The sequence below is a fragment of the Lissotriton helveticus genome, chromosome 2_1 (assembly GCF_964261635.1).
Source record: "Lissotriton helveticus chromosome 2_1, aLisHel1.1, whole genome shotgun sequence".
Lineage (NCBI taxonomy): Eukaryota > Metazoa > Chordata > Amphibia > Caudata > Salamandridae > Lissotriton > Lissotriton helveticus.
Genome location: NC_136059.1, coordinates 1,789,419,304 through 1,789,443,009, shown reverse-complemented (window position 1 = coordinate 1,789,443,009; position 23,706 = coordinate 1,789,419,304).

Sequence of the window (23,706 nt, the reverse complement as noted above, 5' to 3'; positions counted from 1 at the left end):
TCCAGAAGAGGATATGTGAGCCATAAGGGTTTTGGTCGTGGAGTATGAACTTCTCTTCAAAATCAAAGACGTAGAGGCTCGCCACACTCGGGGCAAAAGTGCTGCCCATCGATGTGCCCCCAGTTTGAAGGTAAAGGGTCCCCTCGAATTCGAAAACGTTTTTCTTAAGGGCCAGTCTAGCGCATTCCAGGATGAAGTTTCTAGGTGTCCTAGATGACCATATATAATCTAAACAGGAGAAACTCCTGTGGGTTGGAGAGAAGTATAAGTATTGCGTCAGCTATGGGTGATGTAGCCGTCAAAAGTCTACCATCCCCAATGCCTCCAGGAATGGTCAAAGGGGGCCTCGTTCATCTAGTGGGGCCACCCTAGCCTCCCTATCTAGACCTAGTTCCACCACCACATTCATGTCACCTCCCAGAACCCAAATCCCGTCAGGCATGTCTAGGAGCATGACGCTTACTTCCGGAAGTGTGACCACGTGGAGACGTGGTGGAATATATAGTGAACAAAATTTGAGGGTATGTCCTCCCCACGTTCCAGATATTGCAACATAGCGACCACCGGAGTCCTGCCAGGTGCGATGCACTATGAGAGGTATCGACTGATTACGCAATATTTCCCTCCCTCTCCTCCGGCTGTCAGTAGTATATCCCGCATGTGCCACTAATTTGTAGCCAAATCTATCAATGGCCCTGTATTGATACCCCCGAAGATGTATTTCCTGGAGTAGAAATAGGTGTGGGGCCTGTCTGCGCAAATGCTGGAGCACTAGTGTTCGTTAACCTTGTTGCCCAGACCGTTTACATTCCAGGTACAGATATTTAGCTCACCCTTACTAACACCATCCATGAGTACAACATCTTCCTTCCTAAGGACCTCCACCCCCCACTGTCCACTCTGATTCTACCACTCCACCTGGTGCCAATTGAGGCCGCCCCAATGGATTCAACCATTTGGTGGATGAGCAAGTAAATCTTTCAAATGACATAACAGTAAACAAAATGCACAAGCATAGAACTCCCCACATCCCTATTTGTAGCAGTGTCTGTTGCCCAACACACAGCTTTAACCACCAAAATTCAAATAGCATACCTCATACCTCCCACCTCCCTGCACCCCTGCATCTAGAGCTAGGAACTATCGACCACTTCAATCCGCAGATTAACAACGAGGAACGTGGATTGGCTGCTCTTGCCACAGTAGTTGATGTACAGATCCATGTTCTGAATACAGGATACCTGCATACTAAATGTGTCACAAATGTTCAGTGCCAAAATTGCACATGAATGGTGTCTTCAGACCAAACGGATTTGGTCCTTCCCTCCCCCCTCCAACCAATCCTTCTAAAGTATTGTGAAGGTGTATTGCAGTGACAGCCATTCTAGCCAAATGACGCAAGCTTGGTGGTCATTTATAAATTGAGCGGGTTGTCCTACCACCAGGAGGACAGAGTAATGAACTCCGTCCTCCTGGTGGAACAACGGTCTGACCTCTGAAATACAAAATCAGTCCATCCTTTAGGTACTTTTAGGGGTTTCAGCCAGGCTTCATCCATTAGTCTGTGGATATCAGTCAATTTTCATTTTTCTTCCATCCACTCCAGAATGCATTATGGGGAAAGTATCAGCCCACTTCAGTTCTTAGCTGACTTCACTTCGAGTTACACCATGCTGCCTTTTCACAAGGAACACATTCACACACAAAGTTGTTCTCAACAGTGTTAGGAAGTACAATAGCAATGTGAGTGTGGTTTGCTTTTTCTTGGGACCAAAGAATTTTTTTTGCCTGTAGCAAATGTGTTTTTTTAGATTGATGAGGGCCTGGCACATTCCCAAACTAAGTTTTACAAACACCATGACAATACACAACAAGAATTGCCAGACGGCTGGCAGCCAAGGCCAGCCATAATGACTTTCCCAATGCTTGTTTTTTATTGTGGTCTGGACCTAGCCCTCAATATAGCTGTGCACTCAACTAAAAATTAAATAAAAAGGTTGCTGAGGCTATCTTCGATGCCCGGGTTGTTTTCACACCCTTTAATGGATATTGGCTTATAGCCTCTAAAGATAAACTGGAATGGTTCCCAATTCATCTCCCCTAACACCAGTGCTTAATTTTAATTGGTGGTTCCCGGTGCTCGGCATTGCGCACTTGTTAGCACCAGTGTTTGTGAAAGTCTGCCACAAGGTGGCGCTGTCTTAGATGACCACAACTGTCAATTAGTAATTCAATATATATAAAAAATTACTGTTACCTGCCGCCTAATCCATTCTTATAACTTAGGGGGCCTGGAAAAGTTTAAATTGTAACACTTGTAGGAGTGTGAAACAGAGGCGGCCACCAGCTTAGGAAATCGGTTGGGCGGGGGAATAAAAAAATGTAAAACTTACCTCAAAGCCCGACATCTGCAGCCTCGCCACCTCTTCAGCTCCAACGCGACTATTCTCACACAGGCTCCCAGAGTACCCTGCCCCAATCCAGAGGCTACTCTCATGCTGGTATTACCCAGCATGAGAGGAGCGTAGGGATTGGGCTGAGCGGGCTGGTTCTACGCTCCAGCAGGGACTGGGAGCCTGTGCTCCTAAGCCTTGCGGATATTTCCAAGCAACAACTTGCAGTGCGTGTCATGAGCCCACCACTCCTCCTGCTGCCTGATGCCCCGCCCTCAAGACTCGGCGGCGGCTCCGGAGTAAAATAAAATGATAATAAAGCAGTTTTATTAATAGCTTTAATATCATTTTATTTTATGTGCGTCTGCTGGGTCCAGCAGTGGGGCGATGCTCCTCCACCATAACGGAGGAGCAGCCCCTGGTGTGAAAGCTAGTAACTGTGTGGTTACTATCACGGGCGGCAGCGTGGCAGGGTCAATGTGTGGCGCAAGCTGCAGTGGTCTCCTGAGGAGAGCCCTGGCACTTATTTATTTAAGAATTAAGCGCTGACTAACACCGGCATTGTGTGATATCATCTTCTTACGATGTGACTGTGTGAAGGGAGCTGATATCGTGTGACACATGGTAGCACCGTATGAGTTGGTAAGTCTAACACTAATAGTATACATCAACTGTACTAATTTTCCAGATAGCAATTCCTTGTAGAAGGAACAACTGGACCGGAGTGAGGCGTCCCTCACTGGCTACCCTCGCTGAGAAGCACCTGTTGCAGGAAGAGTGCCTGCCACAAAGACGCTGCGGGTGAGGCCTGTGAAATAATCACAATGGGCGCCAGCACACAGACCTTCAGTCCCTCGGAGCAGGGCATGAGTCGGGGGTCCATGCAGGTAGACGGCATCCCCCCCCCACTTCTTTCACAGGGTGGATGCCGTCCCCCCTGCCAAGAAGTTGGGCCCAGTAAAAAAAAAGCTGAATTTGTCCCAGTGTAATTTCCAAACACCGGGATACATTCATCAGCGCCTGCGCGTTGTTGTCTGCTTTCGATCCCCAACAACGTGCAGGTGGGGACGGGGCTCTCTTATTTCTGACTCCTGCTGGGATACTCAGCCATAACAAAGGCCGAGTCTCAGGGGTCATCAGGCCTCCTTTTGTTGGAGTTTCCTGGCTGGCCGCAGTCAGGAGCCTCACACCTCATGCAAATGCAGCAGAGGGGAAACGAAGGCTCGCACCTTGTTGGCACTTCACACATACTTAGGAGAGGCAGCGTTTCACTTTGTTCAGGCTCTGTTTAGGACATTCTGAACTGGGGTGGCAGAGTGGGCTAAAGAACGGTGATGGATCAAACCCAGATCTTTTGACTGGGTGTGAGTGTTTGATTGGTTCAGATGCTCCGTCCATCACCACCCCCTTTTGTAGTGCTTTGGCCACCATAAGTGTGGCAGGGTATGCTCAGACGTGAGTCCCTTGCTCACTTTGCCACTGGATTCAAGCAAGCCGGGCGGAAGACGGCTGGAATGCCAGAAACCGGTCCTCGGAAGCTTGTTTCCGGTCCAGGGAAGGCATGGCTTGGCTTGGCAGTTCGGGCTGGACTGTTCCCATGAGGCACAGGGTCAGACTGATTTGCATATAGCCATGTCTGAACTGGGGTGGCAGAGTGGGCTAAAGAACGGTGATGGATCAAACCCAGATCTTTTGACTGGGTGTGAGTGTTTGATTGGTTCAGATGCTCCGTCCATCACCACCCCCTTTTGTACTGTTTAGGACATTTGCATGCACTGTTAGAACATCAGATGTGTTGATCTTTTCTAGTATTTGCACAAAATAAATTGCATTTATATACACTTATTACCATTGTGGAGGCATTGTAATAATTTAAATATCACTATTTCTTTTAAAACACTATGGCTATAGAAAGCTTAACGCTGGCAAAAGGTAACATTGTTTTATGTGTAGTGTACACAAGTGTGAATCTTCTGCCTAAATCAGGAGGGTTTGCAAGTATACTCGAAATGTACTCATGATAGACCTGCTAAACATATATGTGAGGGCTTAAGATCTGATGTCACTTCTTGTGATGCCAGTTCCAGTGATGTCACGCGCTGTGATGTCACGCGCCGTGATGTCATACGCTGCAATGCCACGCGCTATGATGCCACTTGCATAATGATTAACTAGGTTAGTCCCCCCACTGTTAGTCCCCCCACTTCATTTTTTTGGACTTGTGCCCTGCCTCGGTGTATCTGCCAGCTCCCACACCCGAAATCGCAAATTGTCTTTCGGCCACGATTAGCTTCTGCAAATTCTATTGGTGCTGATTTTAGCATGCCCCCTTCTTGTAAATAAGTATAAATGTGCTGGAAGGTCATTCTCCACACCCTCCTACACGTTTTCCATTGCCTACACAAAAAAGCAGCAAATCGAAAATTGAACATGTTAAAAAACAGTGTCTGCTTGTTTCACATGCAGAAGCAAACGAGAACACAGTAGCTGCCAAACGGCTCATTGGCATATGTCACACCAACGATCAGTTCTAGATATGTATCTAACTGTGCTTTGCCTCATGGTATTCTCTGGTCTGCAGGTCCAATTATATATAAATATTTTTAATCCCACCATACCAAATGTTGTTAGCTCACATTCTAGGGTGGCTTGGTGCCACTAAGGAGAAAAAAGCATGTGTGACATATTTTGAGAAAGTCCACATTTTGATTCACATCACCTGTTAAAGCGTGCATTCTTTTTAATGATTATTGAAACTAAAAGTAGCCGCAGTACTGTGAGTAACCCCCATACCTCACAGAAAAAGTCCACAGCTTGTGAGGCAACAATGAAAGCTTCTCTTTTTCACGAAACGGGTACAGTTCAGGAAGGAGCTGTGCAAGTGCCCCTTTCCTAGCAGAACAATTACAGCCCGGGTACCAGAAGTGCAAGCTACCCTTCTTCCCAGAAGAGGAGGAGCATGCGCCAGTAGTGCAAGTGACTATCCCTCACTTGATAGGTACACCCAGGCATCAGGGGCACGTGAATTACAAAAAGAACGTCGCAGCCAGTGACTGATCTGCGAAGCTGATTGTATGGCTAATTGTAATTGTATTTATATAGCGCTTGCTACCCCTGACGAGGCGTCAAAGCGCTTTTCGGTGAGAAGAAAGCTACTCCTAAACCCAAAAGGATTAGTGATGGATTAGTATAGGAAAATATGAGTATAGTATTAGTATAGGGAGGTATAAGTTAATATAAGCGGAGAACATGTGAGTCTGTTCGTTGGATTGAAATAAGAAATGGAGGGATAGAAGAATGAAGAAAACCAGAATTGTTAGTTGGGAGATCATAGTAAATTGAGGTCTGGGATGAGTAAAGGAGAGGGAAAAGCCTGTAGAAAGAGACTGAAGAGAAAGAGAATCAGAGTAGAAAAATGAGATTTGGGATGAGTCAAAGGGGAGATAACATGAGGGAGAATTTAGTAGGGTGGTTTGGGGGATCATAGTAGTGAACTGATGTTTGGGGTGAGCCATGATGTGTAGAGGAGGGAGGAGTCTAGGAAGGGTTACTTTAGAGTTCTTAGTAGTAGAAAGGATTTGGGATGCCCGAGAGTGAAGATAGAGGATACATTGATAAAGGTGTATGGTGGTGGTAGGACAGAATAAAGCTTTCGAGAGAGTATTTATTTTTCTGGTACAACAGGACTAAAATAATAAATATATAGATACATGATTGCATAGCAAGGGAATATATGTGTAAGAAATATAACATATTGAGATATGTGTACTTTTTGTGGAGTAGTGAGAAGAGCTATTGGTGTATTGGTTTTCTGTGAAAGATTAGTATGTGTAATACTGTTGGTGAGTAGTATTTGAACAGAACACTGGTGGTGATGTGTTTTGGAGAAGAGTATGTGGTGTGTAAGAGGGTATGGACAAGAGATATGAGTGTTTGTGTTAGATTTGATCACTGGAATAGGTAATGCGTGTGGTGGAGTGACGTGTAAGGATTGCATGGTTGTGAGTAATTGATAAAAAGAGGAGGCAGGTGTTGGTGGATAGTGTGATGGAAGGCTGATTACAGGTTTTGTCGTGTTAAAAGGGGATCTTTTAGGAGCAGGTAGAGAACAGGACTGTTAAAGTTATGTATAATGTGGCTTTGTGTTGTGTTGGTGATGTGTGGATGTGTTACTAGTCTAGGACAAGGTTGTGTTTTGTGTGAGAATACAGGTGCCATAGTGTTGTAGTTGGGGTAGAACTGTGTGTAGGTGTTGTTTGTGGGGTTTTGTAGTGGTTGTGTAGTGGTTCAATACACATTGAGATCTGTTTGAGGTTTGTTTGTGGTGTATGAGTAGAATGCCTTTGCTGATATTATGTTTGGATGTTGGTGGATGTGGAAGGCTTAAGGCGGTAGCTCGTAAGTGAAAATTGGGCAGCATCTCTGGCCCTAGGCCTGAACCGACCTGAACAGACCAAGACAGGCAACTGCCCTTGTCTTCTCTGCCCAGTCCAAACAGGCAACTGCCCTTGTCCGCTCTGCCTAGCCCAAACAGGGGGGAACATCCTTTACAAAGCAACTTTTACAACGCACTACCATTATGACGCAACTTTTACAACGCATGTCATTACAACGCATTGCGCTGGGGGGGCGCTCTAGGATAGGGAATAGATTTAATTTACTATCCAACACCTTCCTTATTATCCACGGGGACTGGAGTTGGAATAGTAAATTAAACTATTCACTATCCAGCACCCCTTAGCGCTATGCGTTGTAAGAGCATGCGTTGTAAAAACTGCGATGTAAAGGTAGGTGTTGTAAAAGTATGCGTTGTAACGTCATACATCCCCAAACATGCAACTGCCCTTGTCCTCTCCGCCCTTAGCCTCGACGCCTGAGCTGAGATGCCCTGACTCTATTCTTAAAGTTGCCCTATTGGCCAATGGAACCCTAGCCTGAACACTCACCAATCAGAACCTTAACCAATCAGAACCCTAACCCTGTACCGTAGAGCCAATAGGAGACCTGGTCCTATTAACCAATCACAGCACTAGCCCTAACATTCAATCAAAGCCAAAGCCCTAATCCCTAAATTCAATAGGAAAACCTAGCCCTAGTAGCCAATCAGAATCCTAGCCCAAACAGTCATTCAGAACTCAAACCCCAGACACTTAGTTCTATAAAAGTACTAATCTTAGGAACCAAGCACAGCAACTGATGCAATAACCCATAGAAACCATATATAAGAGACAAGTGACCTTAAACCCCAACTGCTGTGGCAGGGAGGTGCTCATCTATTCGGAATCTCCTGGGATGTAGACAGGCACAATCCACATTTCTTAGCTTCCAGATTATACTTTTCAGGTAAGGAACAATTTTGAAGCCACTAAAATACTGCTTTTCGCGCATTTCAACTAAGCACTCTTTAAGCCAAAAACAAGTGCTCCATACACTTTCTGAGCACAGTCTAAAACCACAGAGTAGATTAAGCTGTCTCCTTAGCCACTGAGGTATATGGATGGTGAGGCGTAATACAGTCTTTGTGAAAAACTAGGAGGGAAATGTATACAGTCACGGGTAGAACAAAACAGCAGTTTGAAAATGCTAAGTTTGCAGATAGACAAGAATTAAATTCATATAGACATGAGTAGAACAAAGCATAAGTTTAAAAATACCAAGTTTGCAGAAAAATAAATAGGCAAATATAAACCGACACAGGTAGGAGAAAAACACTTTTTAAAAATCACAGCTAAATATCTAGATTGCGGTAAAGAGCTTGGCTTCCTATGAGGATTCAGGAATGTTAGCCTAAATGGACTTGAAAATGCACTGCATGTGGTATATACATTTGAGAAAGATTCATTAGGCAGCAACATGTTGCATTCTGGGATTTGAAGTTTTATCTTTAACGTTGTATTTGTTGATTCAAAAATCCCTGCAAGCAAATCCCTCATTACGCTCATTTCCACTAGCACCTAAGAGCAGTGATCCACTCTGAGTCAGAGATCTCTCATTGCAGTGGGCCCGCGACATTTATGACCCAAAGTTAAAAGGGGGTCACAGGGTCTGCCTATATCGTTCGTTCAAACTGGACCAGCCAACCATCAAATATGCTTTCCCCAAAACCCACCACATACAAGCAACAATAGTCACAGAACAACTAGAAACATCAAGACGCCCCTCCACCGTCACAGCCCTCATGCTCCCACCAGAGCCGCCATCAAGTACTTGACCTTGAACACAACTTGGGTGAGAAACCAAGCTCTCTAACCCATACGGCTCCCAGGGGCACCTATCAAAGAAAAAAATAAAAAGATAACTTTTTTATAAAAATAAAAAGTTGCCGCAGAGTTGCAGCAGCGGAGCGTGCCGTTCCTAGAGACACGTGCGGACAGGGGAGTCATGAGGTCCTTCTGTATCTGAGACTGTGAGCAGAATAAGACCTGATAGGACCTTAAAGCATCTCGCAACACCTTTGTCTTCAATAACAGCCTAAATATATTCATGCAATTCAATGCATAGGCAGACTACCATAAAGGAAGATGCCTCCAAAAGCTCACTAAGACTGGTTCAGTCATTAAGATTCCAATCTCCTTTCGGGGACACTGGTTGTCCATCCAGCAAACTCCAAAACTCTGCCCCCAGCTCCATTATACCAGAGCTCCCGCGCATGGCTTTGGGTCTTGTATAATCGGGACACAGGGCCTTTGCTATGGCCAGGCCATTTGGACTCTGTGTCCAGCCCTCTATCAATGTTTTTTAAACAAACTCTCACCCCTAAATCATTAAAAAAAATCTTTGGAGGGAAGTAGAAACATTTGAACAGAAGTCTTTCCAGCAGCATGATTCTTCAGAGCCTGAGAGCAATGATTTGTCATAACAGTAATGCACAGTACAGAGACAGGTACGGAATCTACACTGGTGGACGGCCTCACCTTGGGACATTTGCTTCTGCATGGTGCAACAGAGTTTAGGAGACCCCAGTAAAATACAAAGTGGTATTCCAAGTTGACAAGGAAGCTTGTCAGCCAAGAAGTAAATATATAGTGAATGTGCCTAGAATCCTCTGGTGATAACGCACCGAATAAATATCTTATAACATAAAATAACATTGGCAAAAACCAAGAGGCTGACAACAGGCCTGTTTGTCCCACTTTTGACTACAAAGACCATATATTTACTTCTTTTCTATCTGGTGTCACCTAGACCAGGGGTTTATTTGGGAATAGTCCAGCTCTTTAACACAAATGTCAACTGATTCCATGACATGAAGTTGACTGTCAATGATTTGTTTTTTTCTGCCAACATCATAAAGCATGACAGAACCTGTACCGCTGGTCACATGGGGCAGTGTCACAGCTTTATTTTTATAAATGTGGGTACCTCACAGCTGCACTCTCCTTCACCCATATTGGCACAGCCTACAGAGAAAGCACACTTTACCTTAAGCATTTGCAGATGCTGATGACAAAAGTCTTAATTATATTATATACATATTCTATCTGCATTATTCAAGTGCAAGATTCAGTGGCGGCTCCTCTTCTAAGACGGAGGAGCGTTGCCCCACTACTTTTAAGCAGTGTGAGGAAAGGAAAAATAAAATGATAATATTTTGTTTGTTATTATCATTTTATTGTTTCCAGCTGCTTTGCCGGGCGGGCGGTTGTGTGAGTTGCTCAGCTCTCAGAGCAGGGCAATGGAGGAGTGGTTGTCCCACTCCAAGTGCAAATGAATTCTTGGCCGGCCCTCCTAGGCCAGCTAAACATTCATGTGCACTCTGCATGTTCTCCATGCAGGCTGCATTACAGCCTGCATGGTAAGATGCCCAGGCCCCCAATCCCTGGCTGAGCGCCGAACCATGGCGCTCAGACCAATCACAACACTGCATTGCAGCGTGTCAGGGGAGCCTGGGTGCTTACTAATCATTGTGATTGGTCAGGGTAGCCTGGGTGTGATTCCTGGTTGGTGTTCAGCTGGAGTCCCATAGAAGAGACACAGAGCAGAGAACCAGGACACAGCGACAAATGAAGTGTTTTTCTGTTTATTTTTTGCATTCCCCTTCCTCCTCCAGCCCCCGCCCCGCCTTGCCCTGCCACCCCCGATCCGTTCCAGCCACCACTGGCAAGATTATCAGATAACTCCATGTAATTGTGTCACAATGCTCCTGTACTGGGCTTCCACATACTGCCTAATGCATTCCGTGAATTATTGTCCTATTTTCACTTCTAATAAATGAACAGCACATAAATACAACATTAGAACAGCTTGTCAGAAGAACTCCTGGTATGCAGCAATTTGATGATAGTGACAGTGAGCCAACCGGTGGCCCAAACCTCCTACAGTTTGATTGGGCGTTATCAGGAGCTCACATGTAGGCCCCTAAATAATGTTGGGAGAGCTTATTCCGGAGGGATGTGGTTTGTTTGTCTGATGAAGGTGCACAGGTATTCAGTGCAGTTGTGTAAGACCTGCACCATGAGTGAGTGTTTGCATTGTAAGCCATTGATTGTTATCATTCACAGTAACAGTGGGTGAGTGTGGGGTGAAGGACAGTATCCTTGGGCGCCGTCAAAGAAACTGAATATTGCTCCAGGTGGTCAGCGGTGCTATACATAGGATGACTCCCAAGCCCTTGTAAGGGACAGTCACTGCTCCCAGAAGGGACCAGAGAGGAAGCTGTGGGTTTCAGAACACTTATGGGAAGCCCATGCTTCTAAACCCTACAGTCCCTCTCTTTGAGGTTAATGCAGCTGGGCTGTGGAATTTAGCAACAGGTGCATGGACCGACCACAGATCGTGGGTGCATATTTGCCACCAGGCCCGGTCTAGGCTGGAGAATCTCAATTTTTTGCAATAAATTGCATTATTTTAGGTGTCTCTCGCCTGAAACTGCTGCACTACAAGTCAATGAGGAAAATACATTCCTCTATTTTTTCCAAATCTCCCACTTTCCAGTTTGAAGATATTGGCATGTATGGTGGTATAGGCATCTGTGCACACAATTCTATGTACTTTATAGCCAATGTTTGATGTGCATGCAATGGGATTGGAGCTATTAAATGCGTTTTTCCAGAAATTATTGGTTGTGCCTTTCGTTCTGTGAAGACCGCGGACCCTGAGCCCCACCGGGCCACACAGTTCATAGCGACAGAGAGCAATGATTTTCCATAATATGGAGACAGGCACAAGGTGTGCTTTGACAGACAGTCTCACCCGGAGGACTTCACCTGAGGGGTGACTTCTCTCTGTGTCCCCTCTCCGTCCTACACCTCAATCTTCGCATTAACTAAATCCCCGGATCACGGGGAAGTCACATGCAGTACTACATAGTGGTTCCAAACTTGACCTGTGGGTGGCATGTAACTACCCACCTATTCGGCTTCAAGCATAGATTTGTGCACTTCAAGCAAGGGAGTCAACTGACTTTGTGCGAACAAGTAAACTGCTGGCTGGGTAGTAAATTACATATAATCATGGCACAGTACCCTTCCAGGTCTCTGAGGCCCGGTGATACTGCCCCTGCTACGCCATTGATAGATGTGCCCCTGACTGACTTGTAGCAACATGACATTCCATCAACCACCATGCAACAAAATTTCTTTGGGAGACCTCACAAAGTGCAACATGGCACTTAACTAAACAACCAGCCGCCATTTTGTTTTTAAGGGAATTCCACCCAGCCAGGGACAGGGATTCCACCTGGCTGGCTTTTACCGGCCAGGCTAGTATTTTTCTATTGAGGCTAGTACAGAAAGGTGGCAACCTTAGCCAAGGATCATAGTAATGTGTGATCGACTTTATTGACAACATTATTATATTTGTCCTACTTTCGGTCCAGAGGCCTGTTTTATTGCTACATTTGTAGATAGGCATCACCGACACTAGCGCTGGCTTCATGTCATGAAGGTGACTTTCTGTCAGTCCTTTTGTTTATTTCCAACAGCACTAAGCACGTTGGGAATTGTAGTGCCACTGATTAAAAAACCAGCCTTGCTTGACTTTTAACCCGATGCCATGAATAACGTTGACGGCTTTGCCTCAGTAAATGCGAGAAAGACGGTGGCAATATGCCTCATCACATCTAGATTAGACTACTGCAACAGTCTATATGTAGGTACCACCAAGACAGCATTGAAGAAATTGCAGATAATGCAACATGCTGTGGCACATTTGGACTGCCTCGCCGTTCCACTGGCTACCCATCCACAAAAGAGTGCTATTCAAAATCTTGGTAATCACCTTGAGAGCGTTCAGAGCACTAGGGACCAAATATTTAACTGCCAGGTTCACGCCTTCTGTTGCTGCCCACCTACTCAGATCCTCTACAGCAAATCTATTAAAACCTCCCTCCTTCAGGTGTAAGACAAAAGGAGGCATATCTTTAGCTGCTCTTGAGTCCAAAGCCTGGAACCTACTTCCTTGCTATCTGATATCCATGCAATCAGAATCTCTTTTTAGGAGGTTACTAAAACCCTGGCTCTTTGTAGCCCCTGATTCACTGTGCTTTTCACTTATCTGATCACCATGTCATAGCCACCTACTTTTTGGGAATCCCAACAAAAATTCTACCTAGCGCCATGATGCTCCGTCGGAGCGATAGTTGCACTTTATAAATGATCCATACAATGCAATACAAAGTCAATACTGTTGCAACTCTCTTCCAGGCCCTTGTGGCACCACCTATGGCACATGCACATTTGGTGCTAACAATTGGCGCAGCCAAACATGAATAATTTTACTCTATATGCACAACCTGTTGGTACACTAGTTTTGCAGTATTTGCCAGCTTACCACTTAACTCCATGTTGTACCATGTATGCTATGATATTCATGTTGACTCCGGGTTGCGCTTGCATGCGAGCACGTGGGCACTGTGTTCTCTTGCGCTTATTCACTGCCGTACATGAGGGTTAACTCAATAATAAACATGGCTGTTAGGTTGTATTATTCTTCGTGGTTGCATCCTCGATTTATGTCTGCTTCTACTTGAAATGTTGTGTGGACTTATATGCGGCAGCGGCTTCCGTTAAGTCAGTTGTTGTCTGACCACTGAAGCAGAGGAACACACTGTGGGCTCCGTTTTTAGGTTTCGCCTGGCGTTGCAACTGCGTAGCAGTTGCTCCGCCCACGGCGAAATCTCATGTTCCTACATTTGGCTTTGGTTCCGCCTCTGTCTCTCATTGGCTAGCTCCATAAATGGAGGCTAGCCATTGGGAGACAGAGGCTGTCAATCACGCTTTCTAGTGAAAACGCGATTCGGGGGCGTTTCTCGGTGTTTTTTAAGTCCCGCCCCTTTGTCCTGGGCCGCGCTGTGATTGGCTGCCGACCCGGAACACCCCCGTGATGTCATTCCCGGGCCGCGCTGTGATTGGCTGCCGGCCCGGGACCTGACTTGTTAATACATCTTATTCAAAATGGTGACTCTTGTGTTGTGGTTTGTTCTCTTTTTGCCTTCGTGTTAACTGCTTTATGTATCATTGACACGCATGGTCTACTATTTTAAATTCTTACACAGCTGACTGCGGCCACATTCGTGGTGCTAGCCATCTGCTGTAGGTAGGGTCCGCCTTGTGTGTCCGTATGTCTACTTATGTTTGTGCTTATGTACTGTTGAACTTGAACTGTAGAGGAGGGCTATAACTGAACAGGAACAAAGTAATACCTAATAGGGATTGGGCATGTAAAATGGGCCCGGCTCCTTTGCACCCAGGTATGTCTCTCCACAGTCGATATCCGCGGCTTGCGCTTTGGTGGTAATTGCTAGTGTGGTATGAGGCACATGCATGGGCCTCTTTAGCTTCCTGCAGGGACCTGTGCTAATGCTTTGCATTTTGATATTCAAAAATCTTTCAGCGACACTGCTGATCATTTTTTGTTGTTGTTGGAAGTTACTGTGGAAAAAATGGACCCCCATCGTAACATAAACTGTGAGCTGCTGACAATGGTTACTGAGCAACCAGTTGGAAGCAAAGGTCTCATCATGAAGCCAAAGCTTGGCAAATGTCTGCTGCACGCTGTCTTTCATATTGCGGCCACACACTGTGCATCACACAATTAGGCTCTTCCTTTTGTCCAACGCTCTCTTTAATAATTTTGCGCATGCTGCTGTCAGCGGCATCTACGGTGCATTTTCTGGTAGTAGATATTTGCTTACCGAGTTCTATTAAGCACTGAGGTTTTTTTCACCGCCGATCTCAAGTGAGTCGTTCCCACGCTTCATTCTCTACCCATGTGGCGTTAACCAACAGGATGAGTTTCTAGACGTTTCTAATTTGTGTGCTGCTTTGTTTACCACAGGCTTCTCTTTGCTCAACTGAACGATATGCCAGTCATATTTATCTATGCAGATTAGATTTTTTTCTCCATTATTTGACTTTAAAATGCCAGTGTATTCTATACCGTGGAGATACACTTGATATTGTGTATTTAATGTCAACATTGTTACCAAGTATGAAGATAAGAAACAGTGCTGTTTGTTGAATTAATAATGCAACGTCTACGAGTCGAGTGGTGCAACTAAACACTATAGTTAAAAGACATTAAATGGATGCCGAGGGGCGGCGATTATCTGTTTAAGTGCTACAGATTCTCCACATGTGTAGACCTAGTCTGTCAAGGCTCCCTTAGGTAGACATGGTGGGATTGTGGTGGAGCAAGAGGAGTGCAAGCTGTTAGGAGACAAGGGCTTAAAAGATGGAGTAGCAAGTCAAGTGTTTTGTATTCAGGTGCATTCCTTGCTTAGCTTTGTCTTGCAAGTACTGTGAAACCATGCTGCGCCTGTAATGTGTAAGGGTTTTGTATGTGAGAGCATGCTTTACTTAGCTTTTTCTAGTGAGTAACCTGAAACTGTGTGACACTGCTAATTCATGAACAAGCGCATACTTTGCTCTGCTTTTCATTGCAAACAACTCAACACAAGTCACACACTAATGTTTGCTTATCTGCAGAAAGAACAGACAACATGATCCGCAATACTTTTATATTTCAGTCCAACCAAATGAGTGCATTTTTATAAATGCACTCTTCAATGATTGTTTGTCATTTTATGACACAAGCGAACACAATGATACAACATTAAGACACACATCGGTAAAAACGTTCCAAAGCGGAAATGTGATATAAATTGTGTTTGCACTTTGAGAAAGCTCAGTAACGTTGTTTCTACACAGTGAGAGTTTGGCAATTGCTGCCACGGTTCGAAACAGTACACCCTGGAACATGCGCATTGACTGTCAATAAAATAACTTTCAATAAACAAGCATTTGCAATGCAACAGGTCTCGCATTTACATGAGTTTGAGCTAATGGCATTGTAAATGACAATGTCTTTTATTTATGTTTTGTTTTTTGAAACGTAAATAAAACTCTTTGTCATTTACAATGCCAATAGCTTAAACTCGCGTAAATGCGAAACCTATTGCATTGCAAATGCTTGTTTTACTTGGAATAAAATAAGCAGTTTTTTTCTAAAGAAGCTTCGTTGTCTTGGATTGGATTATTGGGTACTGACTGCACTTTCATGTGACTACCTCATGCAATGTTGCAGTTGAATTTTGGTTCACATAATGTAGTACTAGATTTGAATGTCTTGTCACAGGAAATCCGTGGATTGTGGCACTGCGTCCTCGTGGCAGGAAATCACATCCACAGCCACTGATACTAATACTCTGTATCTTCCTTTACCTGCTAATGCCTCAGCAGATCACCAACAAGTCGACTTAGTGAGTTAAATGCTCAACTGAAATCAACTGGGATGGGCAGCACACTATTCAGAATCCGGGCAAGCCTGACCCATCCAGGCATCCTTGCAGTGTAAACCCAAGAAAAAACAGTAACAGCAACAACTAATATTGGTAGAAGTGAAAGAGGGCGGGATCTCTGGCGACTTGCCGGGAAGCTTTTTTCATGTATTTATTTTTATTAGGGAAGTGGGGAGCCCATCGCCGGGGGCCTGGGTATTTTTTTTAATATGGGGAGGGGACGTGCAGACACCCTCTAGGGCAGATTTCGGCCCTGGGGTTCCTATCGCCCGGGGACCACACGGATGAATGAAGGAATGTCTGAGTGGTGGTGTCACTCATTCATTTAATATTCTCTGTCAGTATGCTTGCTTTAGCTTTTCACTCCTGCCTTTCAGAAAAATAGAACGACTCAAAAGAAAATAATGCAACAAAGCAGGAATCCATCTGCACCTTATTTACTTTTAAAATAGGCTGCTGGCTTACATAGTGATGCATGTGCAGATGAACATTCTGGTAACTGCCATGCCAATGTCTGCTTTCTGAGCTATCAGTGCAAACCACAGTCAAGCCATGTGACTGACTCACTACTGGAATGTCAGTGCTCGATTCAGATCTTTAAACAAGCATTTACAATGCAATAGTCTCGCCTTTGCAAAAGTTAGAGCTATTGGCATTGTAATTTGCAACATTTTTATTTATGTGTTGATTTTGAAAATAGATAAATAAATGGCATTGTCATTTACAATGCCAATAGCTTAATCTCTCGCAAATGCGAGACCTATTGCATTTGCACCCACACAGAGCAACACACAGAGCCACATGCACCCACACACAGACAGAACCACACACACACAGACAGAACCATACACACAGACAGAACCACACACACACAGAACCCCCCACACACAGACAGACCCCCACACACAGACAGAACCCCACACACACACACAGACAGAACCCCCCACATACACAGACAGAACCCCACACACACAGACAGAACCCCACACACCTTCAACCCTGTCTCCTCTCTGTGCCAGAGCATGCTGATGAGGTGCTGACAGGCAGGTGCATGGCCTACGGGTGAGAGAGGGGGTGCAGAGGACTGCAGGGGGCGCTGAGGGCCTTAGTGTCCTGGAGATGATGGATTCCAGGCCCTTTTGTGCAATTACTGAAGGAGAGCCCAATGAGAGTCCGAGTGCCATGGATGCTTATAACTTGCGTTGTGTGTGTGTTTTTTAAGATTATTTCGAGAGATTTGGTTTTTGCTTATAGGATTGTATAGTGAAAGTCTCAGCCACAACAGGCAGTGGAGATTGAAAACTTTCTACATGACAAAGATTCAGGTGGAAAAAAGGCAGATAGTGAGAATGCTTAACCCGATACAGGCGCAGGATACATAAGAAACCAAATAAAACCTTGATGTTCGCGGCATAGGCTAAAAGCTGGTTTTGCTAATCTCTGAGATCCGAGGGCTGACATATATAAACATCCTAACACTGGGGATCAGAGAAAGTGCACATCAAGGGGGCTTCCCAAAACAAGTTACTTGTGCTCCGAGAGGGTGAGGGGGCTAAAGCGAAGAGAGGCTCCCTGAGCGACGTGTGCTCCGAGGAGGTGGCGGGGGGGGGGGACACGTTGAAGCAAGGAGACCTCAGTGTGCAGGGTAGTGCCTGCAGAATTTCTTATCGTTCGGGGTGGGGGGGCGGCATCTGTTTCTAATTAGCATGGCTGTGCTAAGGCATTAAGGGCAGTGCTGCTCTCTGAAAGAGGTGCTCTGAGTCTCCAGTGCGTGATTGAGCCTTACTGCCAGTGGGAGTGGGAGGGGTCCTCTCTAGTGAGAAACGCATGAATACTTATGCGGAAGCACTTGGACGGGACCTCGGATCTAGCTGCCGGTAGACCAAACAAGCTCTGCATTTCCTCAGCCTTACATTGGTTTAGCAAAACAATGTATTGTGTAGCTAAGCAGACATTGGCCTTCCATAGCACTGTGCAGTTACCGGACACCCCAATCCCAGGTAGAATGAATTAATAAGTCACAGCAACATAAAGAGAGCATCTTCAAGAACCACCTCCTGATATTTAGGCAGTTTTTCTACAGCCCCATGTTACCTTACGATCTCCACGGAGTTCTTATGTCTATTTCAAGCAATCCATAATAAATAAAGCAATGCACTGCCTGGTTCGCAGAAGTGTTGCCGCACATCACCCGACTGCTCTACTACGAGTTTACAGTAAATAAACATGTAGGCTCGTTTGAGGGACAGTCTCCAAAAGTGGTAACAATGCAATAATCTCGTCATTGTTAAAGTTAGAGCTATTGGCATTGCTCATGACATTATTTTTATTTATGTTTTTGTTTTTAAAACATAAATAAATGGCATTGTCATTTACAATGGCAATAGCTTAATCGCTCGCAAATGCGAGACCTATTGCATTTGCACCCACACAGAGCCACACACACAAAGCCACCCACACACACATACAGAGCCACCCACACAGAGTCATTCACATAGAGCCACCCACACACACACAGAGCCACCCACACACACATACAGAGCCACACATACAGAGCCACACATACAGAGCCACACATACAGAGCCACCCACACAGAGCCACACACACAAAGCCACCCACACACACATACAGAGTCACCCACACAGAGCCACCCACACAGAGTCATTCACATAGAGCCATCCACACACACACAGAGCCACCCACACACACACACACACAGCCACCCACACACAGAGCCACCCACACATAGAGCCACCTACAAAACAAGCATTTGCAATGCAATAGGGCTCGCATTAGTAAAGTTAGAGGTATTAGTATTGTAAATGACACATTTTTTATTTATGTTTTTCTTTTGAAAATAGCGAAATTAATAACTTTGTCATTTACAATGCCAATAGTGTTAACTTTTGCAAACGTGACACCTATAGCATTTGTAATGCAATATGTGTTGTATTTACATGACTTAGATGTATTAATATTAAAAATAACAATGGGTTGTATATTTTTCAATATTTAATACTTAAATAACAGTTATTGTAATTTATAATGGCAATAGCTTAAACTTTTGCAAATAACTTTTTGGAAGATTATGTTTAGTGTATTTTATTGTGATGAAAATCCAAGAACAGAAGTGCAATATTAACATTTTTTAGTGACATTTGTAATAAAGTTTGAAACATTGAGAGAACATATTTGAATCAGTTGTTGTTGAATGGTTGCACAGATTGATGCTGTGGTGGGTCCTGTTGCCATGAGGTGACTAAGCGCACTGCACTTGTCCCTTTACCGCTGCGGAGTGGAGGCCTACCGATCAACGCCCTGGTCTGCGCTCCCTTATGGCCGGAATGAGCGCTACCCCTCCGGGCCTTGAGCGCTGTCCCGATGCCTCGCCCCCCCCCCTTGCACGATGGAGGCTGCCCGTGGGTGCTTGCAACCACCAACCCACACACACCAGACAGCGCTTCTGATTTGCTGTGTAACGCAAGCGCCAACCAAGGGGTTCCGAAGCTGGGGCGTGGAAACACATCCTCACAACTCATCCCCCTGTACCATACGGGGATAGCCATCGCTGCAAGTAGGCGCTCCACTGGAGATCAAACCGCGGCCTAAGTGGTGCCTAGTATGTCTCAGTGATATGCTGCCCTAACTATCCCGCTGATTGTGCCGCCGTCACAGGGAAGGGGACCTTTCGCTGTGACTGGCCTAAGGAACCTGCCTATGAACAGCTGGCGGCAGGACAAATGATCTGGCGCTGACGCAGGTACAGTAATGCGCAGCGACAAGGGGCGGAAGGCAGTGTAATTCAGCTGCCACGAATCGTGTCAATGTTCTATGTTCCCGTTGACACTGAAATTGAGCAGCTCTACCTTTGTCGTGACTGCCACCCAAACACTATGGATAAGCTACCGACTGTGGAACTGAATGGAGAGCGTGTGCTGGGTGTCCCAGGATGCGGCGGTGCCCCCTAGTGGGCATAACACCGCTAGACTCATTCCCACAAGTCAGGACGGACTATGTAAATGGTTTATAGCTGCATAAGGAAGCAGCTGCTAAGGCTTGTGTATTGTCAAAGGAACCTATGGGACCCAGGCCCCAAAGAAGGATCGCAGCGTCAGTGTGTTGGAGGAGACAAGCCTCTAATCTCACGGCTACGTAGTTTACCTGGGAGACCGGCGGTGGGATTCACGGCCGGATGGTGTGGAACCGGACTGCCCCGTTACCTATCCGGTTGGGAGCACTGGTGAAGTCTGCCTGTGAGCCGCACCCTCCAAAACAGCGGGGTTGGGGGGTGTCTGCCTGTTTACTTTGATGCTTGCTCCAGGGCCCTGAGCATGGCGTCAATTCTATTCTTCAATCTGCACACCCTGATGAACCTACATGAAGTGCGTATTTTTATGTCCAAGCTCTCTCTGATGAATCGACCAGCCAAATTACCAGATATACGTACAACCTATGCACGGGCTATTTCATGGTTTCCGAGAATGGGCACTAAGGGCCTGTGTAACCAGGTGGGAGGCCCCTGTCATTTGGTGTATGTAACACATCTGAGCACCATCTACATCCTGACTTACGATCCTGCAGGCACTAGGGTGCTGCTTCTCAAGCCCCTTATTACTTTTTGCTGGTGATCTTCTCTGCGTGGAGTATAGGAGCCTCCGGGCCTTTCCTACGTGAACAGGAATGCTGGTCCCGACCAGGGCTTTCACTGTCCCCCACATTCCCCATGAGAAAAGCCCAGCGCACATGAGCACCCCCCGGAAGCCAACCAACAACCGCTCGCCCTATGGACAACAACGCCCCCTCCAGGGATCTGCTCAGGACCCAGGGGACCACGGACAGGCACTAGGCCCACCAACCCAGCAGGCATGAACAAAGGTCCCCCAACCCGGCGCAACCACCCCTGGCTGAAAGCTATGTCCCCATATGACCGTGTCCCTGCCGCAGCGGGCCATTGGTTGGGCGGCAGGCCAGCGACCCCCGCGCCACCACTGCTGCCCCCTCTGAACACCTGGCATGACATACTGACGTCACCGGCAGGGCCACCCTGTCACCTCGTGTTGCCTCCCTGGGCCCGCACGACATGTACGTGCCCAAGCACATGGCTCACTCCAGGCCAGAGCGTAGGGCGAGTGACTCAAAGCCCCATACCCGTGGACTGGGACGCGACGAACGTTAACAACCCTGCGCCTCCCCATGGGGTTAGGTGCCTTATGCTGCTTTCTGGCACTGGCACCCGTTGCTTAAACCTGGACGCCCCCGCAGTCCCTGTTCGGAGGAGTACTCCTCCGAACTTATGCCAAGTGCTCGTGTGACGACCTCCTCGTTCTATTAGGGTCACGGAGTGGCCGCACCACCCCCATCTGGAATTGACGCTGAGAGGCTGCTACTTAACCCCCAGATCATCCCAAGGCAATTATGCAACGATTACGGGCCAAGGCCGCTGGCGGCCGGCAGTGGTCACAAAGCCCACACCAACCCCACCATAGCTGCCCGCGCCATGGCCCCTGTCCCTGGGGCGGTGCACCATTGCAGATGGGGCTACGGCGCGCTCCCCATGACTGATGTCGCGTGGCAGTGCCAGCAGCTGCAATCACTGCGGCCTAGCAGCGGACGGTTAACCCCGACCCCTCCCCCTCCCCTCAGGCAGCTCTCGAGCGTGGCTCGGCCGCCCTGTACCGTGTACACCCATCTAGAGCCACTGGGCGGGAGGGGGATGCATGGATGCACTCACCGTGCAACTCGGATTGGCACAACATTGTGTTCCGATAGTTGCCCAAGACCCCATCACAATAGGCCCACCGCACTCGGCCCCTCCAATGGCAGTTCTGCCATGACCCCAGCACTGCCTGTGTCTAACCCCGCAGCGGGGACGGGGGGGCTGGATCGGAATCACCGCAGGTGAACGACGGTGCAAGGCAGGCCCTCGGTGAGAAGTAGTGTGGGTGAAGCCACGCGGAGCCATTTGGCCCGAGACTCCGACCCCCCTCCCGGACAGCCAGCATTACGACCTGCACGCAATCGGGCGGCACACTGCTAAACACAGATTTTTAGCGTAAGTTTGTTAAAGCCACTCCCTTAATTACACTGACCACGACCATTTGAGAGACCCCCCCCCCAGTTTTTTCATCCCACTTAAAGCCCTGGCCTTAGGAAGGATTTATCAACAACTCACTGATTGATCTGCCTCTTCGTAGATTTCCACGTCTGTCAGCAGTACGAATGTGTCAACCTAAACAAAAGCTGGGCAACGAGCCTAAAGTAATTAGGGAGCTTTTGGGATCCAGGAATGCATATTATTTCGAAAAATGCACTATGGTCTGACGAATTCCCTAAATTCGCCCCCCATACCTAGTACTGAAGCCCCGCTCAATTTGTAGCCCGCAGCCACACAGCAGTCTCCGGGGTGGTCATTTGAAAAAGATCAGGGGGCATTTGTATCCGTCTGCACCTGTCTTGCTGCAGAGCTCCGGCAGCCGAGTCTCGTGAAGCGTTGCCGCTCAGCCAGGCTTTCTTCCAGGGCCTGAAACCAAACCTGCTTTTCTGAATACAAGGCCCGCATCGTTATCGGGATTTGTGAGAGAAATGAGGTGCCTCCTGAGACCTCTTCGAGTTTTGGGTTAGGGCTTATGATAATTAAATAGAGCGTGTCGGGGAGCCCCCAGCTTCACTGAAGGCAGCACATTGAGCAACCTCTCGGTGACAGCGGGAGGGGGGGCGGGAACAGACACACGGACAGCGGGGGGGGGGCAGGAACAGACACACGGACATGCCGAGGGGGGGCGGGAACAGTCACACGGAGAGCGAGGGGGGGGACAGCGGGAGGGGGGCAGGATACAACAACAACGGACGGGGACGAAGTTGGCAATGACGAAAAACATCCGTGAAAAAATAAATAAATAAATAAACGCCCACCGCCGCATGACGTACGAAAAGGGGTGGGATGAGTAAAAATCGCCGGAATGCCCACGAATCTGCTCCGGCAATGACGGACAGATCTATCTTGCAATGGCTAGCCTCCATTTATGGAGATAGCCAATGGAAGAGCAGGCGGGACAAAGCCCCCGTACTGTTGTAACATAAGATTTCGCCTGTGCGAACGCTGCTGCGCAGCAGACGCCAGGCGAAACCTAAAAATGTGCCTTGGGTGACCTCTTGATGTCGCAGTAGTGGGACATCAGTGTACATAGCAGGTCTGGATATATCTGTATTATGAGAGCCCTAGTTATGTGTTAGTGCATCACTGAAATGAAAATGGAGGGTACGTTGATAGCCCCATGGCTGTCCCAATAGTGGCCATGCAGTGCATGGTGCAGTTCAATACAGAGGTGAAGTTTTGATAGCCATTTGAATACCTCACTACCAATTTATCAGAAAAATCAGAGTGGTACAGTGAAAGCGCAGAAGATGCCAGTACTGAGATACCTGTCCAAAAACAGGTGATTGATGAGAGAGCAGTGGATGCTTCATTAATGGAAAATCAGTGCACAGTGAAGATCAGACTAGAGGTGGTGGAGGAGGGTGACAAGTCACAGATTTCCTTTTAGAAATTAAATGCAGATGTTTGTAGCACATAG